Source organism: Suncus etruscus, chromosome 11 (genome assembly GCF_024139225.1).
Source record: "Suncus etruscus isolate mSunEtr1 chromosome 11, mSunEtr1.pri.cur, whole genome shotgun sequence".
Classification (NCBI taxonomy): Eukaryota; Metazoa; Chordata; class Mammalia; order Eulipotyphla; family Soricidae; genus Suncus; species Suncus etruscus.
This window is the reverse complement of record NC_064858.1, coordinates 65304647-65317818: the sequence shown is the minus strand read 5'-3', so window position 1 is coordinate 65317818 and position 13172 is coordinate 65304647.

Genomic DNA, 13172 nt, shown 5'->3' with positions numbered 1-13172 from the left:
ATAATCAGTCTTCTGTAATAAGTGGACTTGATTTTTGCTCAGATCCTAGGTAAGACCCTAGGCTGTAGTCTTTCAGCATGGTTTCAGAATTCCTTTATCTAGTTACAGTTGTCAAAGTCAGAACTCTGGAATTAGAGATCTTGATTTTTGTACAAATCCAAAGCTGAGGCCTAGTCTAGGAACTTCCTATTGGTCATTTCATAGGTTCTGTCCAGTCCATGTTTGTCAAAGTCAGGCTTCTGTAAATAGCAATTTTATATCTTGCTTAGGGCAAAGGATGACTTGTCTCCCAATTGTATCATACCATTAGGTGGTGAGATAGGGCAGCCCTCTCTTACTCAAGTTGTTGGCGTTTTCTCATGTCAGGATATTATGGTAAAACTGGTACAAGTTGGGGCCAAGAGATAGCATGGAGGTAAGGCATTTACCTTGCATGCAGAAAGACAGTGGTTTAAATCCCGGCATCCCATATAATTCCCCGAGCCTGCCTGGAGCTTTTTCTGAGCACAGAGCCAGAGTAACCCCTGAGCACTGCCAAGTGTCGCCCAAAAACCAAAACAAAACAAAACTGCTACAAGTTGGTGCTGGGACGGTATTTGGAATTTCCCTGGGTGGAGTCTGATTACTGGTGCTGTTGCTGGGACTTGTGTCAGTTTCATGCTGGGATCTGAGGTTCTGGGTTGAACAGTCACTGTCTGATTACATAGTGTCTAAGTTGGGTCCACATGACATATGTTCAGGGTGGAAGGTGAGCCTATATTATAAAAATTATGGGTTCTTATCCCTAGTAGATAAGAGCTTGTCATTAACAACAATGTTGTTTACGAGGCTAATTTACTTTTGGAAATAAACAGACTAGGAGGTATTATTATGGAGGTATTAAACACATAAAGGAAATATAGGCTTCCTCATTGAGTCTTTTGAGGAATTCTTGTGTAGGGTAAAATCCAGGGCAGTTTATCATCACACACTGTGTCTTGGGTTTGCAAAGTTATTTGTAGCCATGAGAGAAGTGTCATTGGGCTTGGGTCCTTCTGGAGCTAACTCAGTATCATGTGATAATCTATGATTAGGAGGGTAAGAAGAAGAGCCATAAAGCATGAGACATCAGTTGTGTTGGTTGTAGTTTCTTGCATCAGCATGTGATGTGGGGCTGGGATAATATACTTTCAGTTTGGGAGCTTGGTGGTGGTTTATTGGAGCAGGAGGTTGGTCTTGGTACCTAATGGGTTAATAACTGAGGTAAAGAGGGTTAAATAAGGAAGGGTGATAGATCAGGATTGGGAATGAGAGAATAGAGGGATTTCTAAAGGGGTATGGGGTAATCTTGGGCTAGTACATTGGTATTGGCGGGTTTTCCTCTTTTGAGGCTCTTCATCACTGACAGGAGTGGTTTTTACTAAATAAAGATTTCAGGATTATATAGTGGCTGGAGCTTTTTAGGATAAGCACAGTTTTTGCATCTAGAGTACTAAGCAATGTGGTGGTGAGGACTATAGGCTGTGGTTACCCTATGTAATATTGTCTGCTGCAGCTTAAGTATAGAGGTACCTTTCCTATGGAGCAACTGACAGCTAGAAATTTTTATGAAATGGATTGAATTTATTAGGAAGGATAAAGGAGAGAGGGAAAAAGAAGTAGAGGTAGTAAAGTACTGATAGTGAAGAAGAAGAAGAAGAAGAAGAAGAAGAAGAAGAAGAAGAAGAGAAGAAGAAGAAGAGAAGAAGAAGAGAGAGGAGGAGGAGGAAGAGGGCGGAGGAGAAGAAGGAGGAGGAGAAGAAGAAGTAGAAGTAGAAAGAAGAAGAACTGGAAGTAGAGAAAAAGAAAAAATTTTAAAAAAAGAAATAGGGAAGTAGTGATTTACCGAAATGTGTTTGGTGAGTGGGACCTCTAACATAGGTCTTTGGTGCACCATTGACTGTTCCAGTGGTCTGAATGATCATATGCTTTGGGTCCTGATAGAAGACTTAAACAAAAGGAACTGGGTAAATTAGAGTATTTTATCAAGATACTGACATAATGGGCACTGTATATGGTAACTGGCATAATTGAACACTGTGGTTTAAAATTAGCGTGTCCACCTTTTGTCCCAAGGACAAAGAAATTAAATGATTATTTTATACTTGTTAAAATTAAGGCATTAAAGCATATTGTTAGTAAGCACTGCAGCAGAAGTCCAGGCTTCCCATTATATTCTGCATCTGGATCTGTGGATAAATACATTAGGATATTATACTAGACCTTTGTGGTTAGAGGTTAATTACATACCTATTCACTAAAAACTGCTGCTTCTGTCGTTGCTGATTTTTTTCAGATTGTAATGTGGGTATTTGCTTCTTTGTGTTGCATCTCTTCCACTTTATTTGAACACTTCTCGTTATATGCTTTTCGTCCTATTTCCTCTAATTTCTCATTAAGGGCTCTTATTTTTTTGCTAGTTTTCTGCCTGATGGATCTGTCTAGTAAGTATTGGAATATCCTACTATCACATTTCCTTCCATGTGTTTCTCTAGATTTGTGAGCAAATACCTTACATATTTTGCTGGCTCTGCAGTTGATGCATAAATATTGATTAGAGTTAGTACTTTTGGTCTAATATTCCCCTGATCAGTAGGTAGTGACCCTCTTGGTCTCTGAGCACTTTCTTGAGGTTGAATTCAATTTGGTCTGATATAAGAAGGGCTGTTCCCCACTGTTTTTCCCCATTGGCTTGAATAATTGATTTTCATCCTTTAATTTTAAGCCTGTGCATATTTTGATCTTTAGGTGTGTTTTTTGATCCATCCCTCTACTCTGTGTCTTTTAATGGGGATTTTAGCCAGTTGACATTTAAGGAGATTATCACTAGAGAGGGTTGCTTTGCTTTTGTATTGAGTAGAGTGGTGGTTGTTATAACCGGAGGTTTGGATTGTATAGTGCATCTTTGAGAAGTTCATTTTGAGATGGTTTTGTTAGCTCAAATAATTTGAGTTCTTTTTTTGTCTAAGAATGTTTTTAGGGATTTTCATTCTCCGGTCCTTTTTCTCTTGTGGTTCCCTTCCGGGCCCCATGTGAACTAATGGTGGAAGTGCCTTGTTGCTTCTCTTTGTGAATAATTCAGGTTGGAGAAGATGGGGTCACACCATCTGAACTCCTGTGCCCAGGTAGGGGATGTGGTGACCTTCTATTATAGCTGTGAGCTTCTCCCAGGAGGAGTGGCCATAGCTGGATGCCTCTCAGAGGAAGCTCTACAGAGATGTGATGCTGGAGATCTACCAGCACCTGCAGGCTATAGGGAAGCAGCAAACCCCAGTGGGACAGAGGTATTCCTGTGTTGTGGAACACAGTCAGAAGGGCACAATCCTGCCTGCACCCTGAAAGAATTGAGCACTCATGGAGCATCTGTTCTGGAGGAGGCCAGAATGAAGTGAGAATTCTCTCTGATAATCCCCATTCCACTGGGCACAGCAACAATAAGTCTAATCTGTCCAGTTCCTGTACAAAAATCACCACACTTGGGCCACCCTGCCCTGAGCAAACAGTGTTTGCTAGAATTCCCTCACAGTGAAAGTTGAACAAGCTCATTCCCTGCGGAGTGGAGTCCCCAAAGTGTAAGCACTTTTGGGGGACTTTCCCACATGCTTGGCATTGTGATTTACTATCAGACACCCTGAGTAAACAGAATCTCTCTGAAAGTGAGCAAGGTAGACATGGTCTTTGCCAACTGTCTCACCCAAGTGACCCTAAGGAGGTCTGTATGTAAAGCAAATGTCAGACACTTCCAGCAGGTGGCAAGGTCTCTCACTCCTCAATCCTTACTACACCTATGAAAATTTAAATAGGAGAAAAGTCTTATACATGTCAGGAGTGTGGGAAGGTCTTTCCTCACTCCTCATTCCTTACTAGGCACAGGATTGTTCATATAGGATAGAAATTTTATATATGTAACTATTGTGGGAAGGCCTTCAGTCAAAGCGGACATCTTTCTAGGCACATGTATATTCATACAGGAGAAAAACATAAATGTCAAAAGTGTGAGAAGGCCTTCTCTTCATTCTCAAAACTTAGCATAAACATGAGTATTCATTCTGGAGAGAAATCTTATTCATGTCAGGTTTGTGGGAAGGCCTTTGCTTGATCCTCACACCTTTTAAAACCCAAAAATATTCATACAAGAGAGAAACCTTATACATGTCAGGAGTGTGGAAAAGCCTTCGCTCAATCCTCAAGCTTTTTAACTCACAAGAAAATTCATACAGGAGAGAAACCTTATAAATGTCAAGAGTGCGGGAAAGTCTTCGCTCGATCCTCAAGACTTTTATCAGACAAGATAATTCATACAGAAGAGAAACATTATACATGTCAGGAATGCAGAAAAGCCTTCGCTCAATCCGCTGGCCTTTATTCACACAAGAAAATTCGTACAGGTGAAAAACCTTATACATGTCAAGTGTGCGGGGAGGTTTTCACTCGACCTGCAAACCTTTTAACACACACGAAAATTTATTTAGGAAAGAAACCTTATACATGTCAGGTATGTGGGAAGGCTTTTTATTATTCTGAAAGCCTTTATAACCATAAGAAAAATTCATTTTAGAGAGGCACACAGTGTCTAAGGAATATGGGAAGTGTCTAAGGAAGGCTCTTAACTCCTTAACAAGTCACTTTATTAGTATTTAAAATTATATTAGTAGTATTGCAAACTATCCTAATAATGAGAATTTATGAGGGAAACAATAGCCAGGCTCCGGAAACAAACAAGAAGCTCTTCAACAGACGAATGGCTAAAGAAATGTGATACATATACACAATGGAATATTATGCAGCCGCCAGGAGAGATGAAGTCATGAAATTTTCCTATACATGGATGTACATGGAATCTATCATGCTGAGTGAAATAAGTCAGAGGGGGAGAGAGAGACGCAGAATAGTCTCACTCATCTATGGGTTTTAAGAAAAATAAAAGTCATTTTTGCAACAATCCTCAGAGACAATGAGAGGAGGTCTGGAACTTCCAGCTCACCACAAAGAATGGTGAATGCAGTTATAGAAATAACTACACAGAGACCTACAATAATCATGTGAATGAATGAGGGAACTAAAAACCTGTCTGGAGTACAGGTGGGTGTGGGGTGGGATGGAGGGAGACTTGGGACATTGGTGGTGGGAATGTTGCACCGGTGAAGGAGGTATTCTTTACATGACTGAAACCTAATTACAATCATATTTGTGATCAAGATGTTTAAATAAAGAAAAAAATTTTAAAAAAAAGAAAGCCTGTCTAGAGTACAGGTGGGGGTGGGTGGGGAGGAGTGATATTTGGGACATTGGTAGTGGGAATGTTGCACTGGTGATGGGGGGTGTCATCCTATATGATTGAAACGCAACTAACCAAAATCATGTTTGTAACCAAGGTGTTTAAATAAAAAATATTATAAAAAATAAAAATAATAAAAACTAATGTTTTTAGTTCTCATAAAAATGAGAGTTTTGCTGGGTAGTGTATCCTAGGTTGGAAGTTTTATTCAGTATTTTAACTATGTCACTCCACTGTCTTCTTGCTTGAATTGTTTCAAATGAGAAGTTTGGTTTGATTCTTAGTCCCTTCCTTTGGATTTGAGGGTTTCTCTCTCCCTTATTGCTTTCTAGAGTTTCTCTCTCTCTCTCTTTCTCTCTCTTTGCCAGTGGATTACGATATGTCTTGGTTTTGTTCTGCTTGGGTCTATTTTATTAGGTACTCTTTTTGCCTCCTGGATTTGTACAAGTGTCTCTTTCCAGATGGTGGGAAAATTCTCTGCTATTAATTCCCTCACTACTTGTTCTTCTTTCTCTTTTTCCTACCCTTATGGTATTCCTATAATTCATAGGTCATTTCTTTTATCTTTATTCATTAGGTATCTAACTTTTTCTTTCAATGTTTTGTCTCTTGCTTTCTTATTGACCTTTTTGTCATTGTTATTTTGTAGTTCCTCTATGCGTTCTTCTAACTGTGTAATTCTGCTATTATGGATTGCTAGCATGTTTTTTTTATTTCTCTTAGTTCCAGTTGTATGAATTCTTTCATCTGTTGTAAAAGTTCTTCTTTGAGTTGGCTGAATTGTTCATCTATAGATTAATCTCTCAGATTAGTGCTTCCTTGATTTCCATTGCTAGGGCATTCATTGTTGCTCTTGGATTCTCATCTATTTGGCTCTTGTATTTTGGTGGACATAGAAACTTAATAGACTTTCTCTTCATTTCCCCAGCTGCTAGTGTCTTCCTTAGTTTACCCATATTTTTTTGCATCTGGTGGTTTTTAATGTTGTTTTCTGATTGTTTAATAAAGATGTCTAATGTACTGATTGTATTTGAGCTACTCGGAGGTATATTTGGTTTAGAGTTTATTTTTTCTTAGCCAAGTGTTTTGTCTAAGTATGACAGGGAATTACAAGCTGTTTCAGTGTTTTGCTATACTTTTATGGGCTGTGGATTATCTGAAGAAATTAAGTGTTAGGTTTGAGCAGACTGGGTCTGTGTCAGGGGTCTCAAACTCGTGACCCGCAGGCCATTTGCGGCCTTCTGTAGAACATTTTGTGGCCCACGGCGGGCCTTCAAATATCGCAGTATTCACAATTATTCAATTACCAAATAATCCCAATAAAAATCACATTACTAAGAAAAAAGTCACATTAAACATTCGCATACCCTGAGTAGTTTCGTTCAGGGTATGCAATGTTTAATGCGATTTTTTGCAATTTTTTCTTACTAATGCCATTTTTACTGTAAATATTCGGTAAGCAAATAACAGCAAATATTTTGCGCCTAATGCAGATGTCATTTCTGCTGTTCCTGCCCGCTGCCCCTTGCATTATCAGAGGCCTAAGGGAGAGAAGAGAGAGAAGAGGGAGGTTTATTACAGAATTAGATTTTGTCATACCTTCATCATGACTTCATCAAAACCTGCAGTGAAGAGAAAGATTGATGACGAGCACAGACAATTTCAGGAAAAGTGGGAGATGCAGTATTTCTTTGTTGAGCACAGGGGCATCCCACATGTCTTATTTGCTCAGAGAAAGTTGCAGTGCACAAGGAATACAACTTGAAACACCATTATTCAACTAAACATGCTGAGGAATGTGCAAAATATCAAGGAAATGAGAGAGACAAGTGGGTTGCCAGTCTTAAAGCATGTCTAATGAGGCAACAAGATTTCTTTAAGAAAGCAACCAAAGAGAATGTTGCATCAGTCGAAGCTATTTACATAGTTAGTGAGATGATTGCTAAGGCAGGGAAACCATTCACAGAAGGAGAGTTTGTTTAAAAATGCATGTTACATGCTGCAAGTATTATCTGTCTGGAAAAGAAAGGTCAGAGGAGCTGCTCACAATAATTCCAATGCATGGCCAGACCACCGCTAATGAGATATTTCGGCATCTGTGTGATGCCATTGAGAATACAGGTTTGCCATGGGAGAGTTTTGTTGGAATAATAACTGATGGAGCGCCATCGATGACAGGGAGGAAAAATGCACTGGTAGCACTTGTTCAAAATAAAACTTGAAGAGGAGAGTATAGAGAAGGCCATTGCTCTTCACTGCATTATCTATCAGCAGGCCCTTTGCAGTAAATGCCTGCCGTGTGACAATGTGATGTCTGTTGTTGTGAAATGCATCAACCAAATCAGATCCAGGGGCTTAAAGCACAGGAGGTTCCATGCTTTTTTAGAGGAAATGGAGACATAATATGGAGATGTGCTCTATTTCAATGAGGTACATTGGCTCAGCAGGGGAAATGTCCTAAAAAGATTTTTTTGAGTTGAGAGAAGAAGTGAAATTTTTCATGGAGAAGAATGGGAATGCTGTTTCTGAGTTGAGTGATCACGAATGGCTCATGGTCAGTTTTTTTTTGTTGACATCACACATAAGCTGAATGTACTAAACAAGATGTTACAAGAACCAGGGCAGCTTATCAGTGCTGCCTATGACAACGTGAGAGCATTCTCCACAAAACTTGTGTTATGTAAATCCAGCTCTCTCAGACAAACCTTTGCCATTTCCCAACATGCAAGGAACTTGTGGATGCAGGCACACCATTCAGTGGTGAGAAATATGTTGATGCCATTTTTAAGCTAGAGAAGTATTTTGATCACAGATTTGAAGACTTCAAAAAAAAAAAAGCACAGAGCCACTTTCCAAATTTTTGTGGACCTCTTTTCCTTTGATGTACAAGATGCTCCTCCTGTGCTTCAAATGAAGCTCATTGACCTGCAATGCAACTCTGATCTCAAAGCCAAGTTCAGGGAGATTAGTGGAAAAGCAGACATGCATGGGCAATTCTTGAGAGAATTGCCCCCCAGCTTCCCTGAGCTTTCCCAAAATTTCAAAAGCACCATCTGCCTTTTTGGGAGCACATAACTGTGTGAAAAGTTATTCTCCACATTGAACTTCAATCAGTCAAAGTACAGGAATAGACTTACTGATTATCATCTTCAAGCCATACTGAGGGTCTCAACTGCTTCCTCTCTAAAGCCAAATGTGGTTCAGATTTGTGAGAATTAGCGCTGTCAAATCTCTGTTAGCAAGGAATAGGCAAAAGATGCCATATTCAGAAGAACTGTTCATGATCTTCACTCAATGTTCTATTCATGTTCAGAAGAAATAATTAAAACTGTTAATAATGACATTTGAGGACTTTTTTTGTGAAATCCCTTATGTGACCCTGCCTCACCCTGACTTTGCCTCCTGTGGCCTCCACATAAATTGAGTTTGAGACCCCTGCCTATGTGGTGTAAGTTAGACTATTTGGGCATGTGTGCAGTTTGTGGCCTGCAAGTTGGGGGGCAGGCTGTCTACAGCCTGCCCAAAGTTCCCAGATGCATGTTGCACATGTGGGGGGAGTGGACAAGGGCAGTCTCAAGAGTGCCATTGGTTCCAGCCATGATTAGCAGTGGGGGAGGACAGTCTCGAGTCTTCCACGAGTCCCAGGCACAGGAGAGCATGCTTACTGGTCAGCAGGGGAGGGAGGGCAGTCTCAAGGCTGCCACACTTTCTGGACACAGGAGTGTGATCTGGACACAGGTTGGTAGGGGTAAGGACGATCTCAAGCCTTCCACAGTTCCTGGGGGCAGGAGTGGGAGCTTACCCTCCAAGGCAAGGTGTGGGAAGCAAGGGCAGTCTCAAGCCTGCCATTGGTCCTGGGCACAGGAGTGTGCACTTATCAGTCTGTGGGGGTGGGACGAAGGGCAAGCTCAAGTCTACCATAGGTCCTGGGTGCACTTACTGGTCAGCAGGAGGGAGTGGGGACGGCAGTCAAGCCTGCCACAGATCCCTTGCGCAGAAGTGCACACTTACGGGTGCAGGGTGGAGGGCTGTCTCGAGCCTGCCACAAGTCCAGCTGGATACACATTCTTATCCAATGCACATGGGTCATTCTCCAGGATAAACCACATGCTGACTCATAAAGCATATCTCCATAAAATCAAGAGGATAAAATTGTACACACTAACTTCACTGACCACAGGGCACTGAAATTAGGTGTGAACTACAAAGAAACACAGAAGAGCTTTAAAACATGGGAACTAAACAGTTCACTACTGAAGAACCAGTGGGTCAGAGATGAAAGCAAAAAGGAAATCAAAACAATCCTGAAAACAAATGACAATAAAAAAAACAAATTGTCAGAATTTATGGGGCACAGCAAAAGGAGAACTAAGAGGAAAATTTGTAGCTTTGCAAGCCCACATCAGGAACGAAGAAGGGACCTGTACAAAGAGCTTAATAACACAGCTTTTAGAACTAGAAAAAGACCAACAAAAGTAATCAAAAATAGATAGAAAGAAGGAAATAACAAAATTTAGAGCAGAAATCAATGAAATGGAAATTCAAAAGAAATAATTCGAAAGATCAACAAAAGCAAAAGTTTGTTCTTTGAAAAAATAAACAAGATTGATAAACCACAAAAAAAGTGGAGAGATAGAAATCAAATACACCGGATTAAGAATGAAAAGGGGGAGATCAATACAGATAGTGCAGATTCAAAGGGTAATCAGAGACTACTTTGAGAAACTCTATGCCACGAAACATGAAAACTGTCTGAGAATAAATTCTTGAACTCTTATAATCTTCCACGGTTAAACCAGGATGACCTTGCATATTTACACAGACACATCAATACTGAGAAAATTAAAATGGTCATCAAGAGTCTTCCCAAAAACAAAAGCCCAGGCCTAGATGGATATACTAACAAATTCTTTCAAAGCTTTCAAGAGGAACTTTGAAAACAAAACCTCTTCAGACTCCTTCATGAAATTGAAAAATCAGGAACACTTCCAGTTATTATGAAGCTAACATAACCTTGATACCAAAACCAGACTGAGGTGCTGCAAAAATAAATAAATAATACTACATATCAATATCCCTGATTAACACAGATGCAAAGATCCTCAACAAAATTCTGGCAAACAGTATCAAATATGTCATCAAGAAGGTCATTAACCACAACCACGTAGATTTTATCCCAGGAATGCAAAGATGGTTTAATATACATAAATCAATCAACTTAATACACCATATTAACAAAAAGAAAAATAAAAACCACATGATCATATCAATAGATGCAGGGAAAACATTTGATAAGGTCCAACACCCATTTTTGATAAAAATAAACTCTCATCAAGATGTGAGTAGAAGAAACTTTTCTCAATATAATAGAGGCAATATACCACAAGCCAATGCCAAATATTATTTTCAATGGAGATAAATTAAAAGCCTTTCCTTTAAATACAGTAGAAGACATGGTTGCCCACTCTTACCATTACTATTCAACATAGTGCTGGAAGTTCTTGCCATAGCGTTAGGCAATAAAAAGATATCAAGGGCATCCAGATAGGAAAGGAAGAAGTCAAGCTCTCAGTGTTTGCAGATGACATGATACTATATTTAGAAAACATTAAGGACGCTGCCAAAAAATTTCTAGAAACAATAGATTTGTATAGCAAAGTTGAGGGCTACAAAATTAACAAAAAAAATATACAAGGCACTGACAGAATTTAAAAATAATCATCTAACCCCATCAAAAATGAGGAAAAGAAATGAACTGTCACTTTGTCAAAGAAGAAATACAAATATTCAAAATGCACATGAAAAAAATGCTCCAGATCACTAATTATCAGAGAGATTCAAATCAAAACAAAAATGAGGTACCATCTCACACCACAGAGACTGGCACACATCACACAGAACAAGAAAAATCAGTGCTGAATGGAATGTGGGGAGAAAGGTATTCTCATTCACTGCTGGTGTGAATGCCATCTAGTCCAGCCCTTGTGGAAAGCAATATGGAGATTCCTCAAAAAAGTGAAAATTGAGCTTTCATCTGACCCAGCTATAGCACTTCTAAGAAAAAAGAAAAGAAAGGAAGGAAGGAAGAAAGGAAGGAAGGAAGGAAGGAAGGAAGGAATGAAGGAAGGAAGGAAGGAAGGGAGAGAGAGAAAGAAAGAAAGAAAGAAAGAAAGAAAGAAAGAAAGAAAAGAAAGAAGAAAGAAAGAAAGGAAGAGAAAGAAAAGAAAGAAAGAAAGAAAGGAAAGAAAGAAAGAAAGGAAAAGAAAAGAAAAAAGGAAAGAAAGAAGAAAGAAAGAAAAAAAGAAGGGAAGGAAGGAAGGAGGAGGGAGGGAGGGAGGGAGGGAGGAGGGAGGGAGGGGAGGGGGAGAGAGAGAGAGAGAGAAAGAAAGAAAGAAAGAAAGAAAGAAAGAAAGAAAGTAAAGAAAGAGAAAGAAAGAAAGAAAGAAAGAAATAAAGAAAGAAAGAAAGAAGAGAAAGAAGGAAAGAAGTAAGAAAGAAAGAAAGAAAGAAAGAAATAAAGAAAGAAAGAAAGGAAAGAAGAGAAAGAAAGAAAGAAAAGAAAAAAGAAAGAAAGAAAGAGAAAGAAAGAAAGAAAGAAGGAAAGAAATAAAGAAAGAAGAAGAAAAGAAAGAAAAGAAAGAAGAGAAAGAAAAGAAAGAAGAAGAAAGAAAGAAAAGAAAGAAAGAAAGAAAGAAAGAAAGAGAAGAAAGAAAGAAAGAAAGAAAGAAAGAAGAAAGAGAGAAAGAAAATAATATGGGGTCGGAGATGTGGCGCTAGAGGTAAGGTGCCTGCCTTACAAGTGCTAGCCAAGGAAGAACCGTGGTTCAATCACTGGCATCCCATATGATCTCCCCAAGCCAGGGGCAATTTCTGAGCATTTAGCCAGGAGGAACCCCTGAGCATCAAACGAGTGTGGCCCAAAAACCAAAAACCAAAAAAAAAAAAAAAAAAAAAAAAGAAAAGAAAAGAAAAAAGAAGAAGAAAATGTGGTACATAGTTACAGAGGAGAATCTTTTCTTAATTACTTTTGGTGGTTTTAATAATCAAGCCATTCAAGTCTGGTTATTAGATTCATAATTCTTTGTGTTCTTCTACTTATAAATATTAGGGCTTCTTATTAAAATTAATTCCTTCACTTGGCCAGAGCGATAGCGCAGCAATAGGCATTTGCCTTGCATGTGGCTGATTGAGAACGGACCTCGGTTTGATCCCTGGCATCCCATATGGTCCCCCAGCCAGGAACAATTTCTGGGGACATAGTTAAGAGTAACCTCTGAGCATCACTGTGTGTGCACCCCTCAAAAAGAAAATAATTCTTTCATAAGTGCTATGTTTGGAGGAAGTCTTTAGGGCTTTCTATTTAATGTTCTTTGGTGATGGGTTGGGTCACTTGTGGCAGTACTCAAGGATCACTCCTGCCTCTACACTCAGAAATAGCTCCTTGCAGGCTCTGGGTACCATATGAGATGCTGGGAATCGAACCAGGATCGGGCCTGGGTTGGCCTTGTGCTAGGCAAACACCCAACCACTATGCTATCACTAAGACCCCTAGTTGATATTCTTGTTCTCATATTAAGATTCTCCTAACTTCATATTATATGTAAGGATTTTAGGTCATAATATCTTTTGGGCACTCTCTGGTTGTCCTTGTTTAGCATTTTGTTTTGTATTGTTTTTCCTATTATAATTTAATTCAATTAGATTGTTCAAATAAATATTTTATGTTATGAGGTACTAAAATAAATCCTTGAAGTTAGAACAGTGATGTGTTAAACATATGTATTTGTTCTTGAACTTCTTGTATATTCTAATGATATTTCAAATCAAAGGAGGAATATATTGTACAATATGTTTCCCATAAAATTTAACTATAGAA